Raw genomic sequence first — 1,452 nt, 5'->3', positions numbered from 1 at the left:
CTTCACTTATATGAGGAATCTAAAAAAAGTAAAACAAATGAACAAAGAAATAAACAAAAGAAGAAGCAGCTGCATCAATACAGAGCTATTTTTTATTAAATGCTTTCATAAAACAAGAAGTTGCTATTAAAAGGAACAGCATGAAGGAAAGATCTTGAAAATGTGGTAGCAAATCTCAAAAATCAAATTCAACAGAAGAATTGGAGGTAATTCTAAGGATTCTCCCAGAAGTTAATACAAAGACATGAAGACATGAGAAATAGCAAAGAAAACATAAGAATCGGTCCAGTTAGTCCAATATCCAAGTATTAGGAGTTCCATGAAGAGACAACATAAAAAATGGAAAGACAGAAATTATCCAAAACATTTTCTTAACTGCTCGGGCTTAAGTGTCCAGATTGAAAGGGCCATTTGAACAACCAGCAAATGAAAGAAACACCCATAAGAAGCTTCATGGTGAAAGTTTTTTTTTTTTTCCAAACAACCAGACACATGGAAGTTCTTAGTTTATTAATCCTGTCATGAAAAATCTGCACAATCACCACCCAGTAACTGCAGAATCTTTACTCCTTCTGTTGTCCAGTCTCCAGCTCACTGCTAGATACTTCACTTCTTTTTGCCAGCACCAAAATTGGCTTTTGAAGTTCTCAACTTTCTTCATTCTGTTCTTGTGTTCCTTTCACTGTTTTCTTGATGTCTTTTTCTTCTCATACAGGCCATGTCTTGCAAGTCTATGTTTGGGTTCGTTTTTCTTTCTATAATCCAAGGAATCATAAATCCTGCCAAAACCAGTTGACTTATCACCTCCAAAATGGCTTCTGAATCCAAACACAAAGACGACATCTGGTGTGGTCTTGTACATTTTGGTTTAGTTTTTCCCGAATTTCTGTCTTAGGTATCGTTGCCTTTCTGGGGTGAAGAACATCAATGACCATCTGTTTCCGCCGAAGTAGTCAGTTGGTCATGAACTTCCTGGTCCAGATAGTTACTGTGTCATTCATGATGGCGGCTGAGCCTCAAGCAGCCAGGGAGGAAGAGAGCTCATGGTGAAATTTGACTACACAGGGACAAATTAAGAGAGGACAGTAAAGGTCACATCACAAAGGAGAGGCATCAGATGTCATTAGATTTCTCCCAAGCAACACCAGATGCTAATGAAGATGTGAACGCCTTCAAAGTTCTGAGGGAAAATGAAATTGAACTTAGATTTCTGTACTCATCCAAACTAACATTCAAGTATGAGAGCCTATAAAGTTTCAGAAATTTGAGGACTCATGCATTCATCTCTCCTGCACCCTTTCTTAGGATGGTGCTAGAAAAATGTGCTCTATATGCACTCCGATGTTTATAGCAGTGCTATCAACAATAGGCAGATTATGGAAAGAGCCCAAATGTCCATCGACTGATGAATGGATAAAGAAGATGTGGTATACACACACACACACACACACA

General features: G+C 38.1%; 1 pseudogene; it reads right to left on the bottom strand.

Annotated features, from left to right (window-relative positions):
* Positions 1–525: 525 nt before the first annotated feature.
* LOC122477341 lies at positions 526–1,028 on the bottom strand (annotated as a pseudogene).
* Positions 1,029–1,452: the final 424 nt, after the last annotated feature.

Source organism: Prionailurus bengalensis, chromosome X, assembly GCF_016509475.1.
Source record: "Prionailurus bengalensis isolate Pbe53 chromosome X, Fcat_Pben_1.1_paternal_pri, whole genome shotgun sequence".
NCBI classification, from domain to species: domain Eukaryota; kingdom Metazoa; phylum Chordata; class Mammalia; order Carnivora; family Felidae; genus Prionailurus; species Prionailurus bengalensis.
Note: the sequence above shows the minus strand (reverse complement) of the source record. Positions and strands in the feature narration are given on the sequence as shown.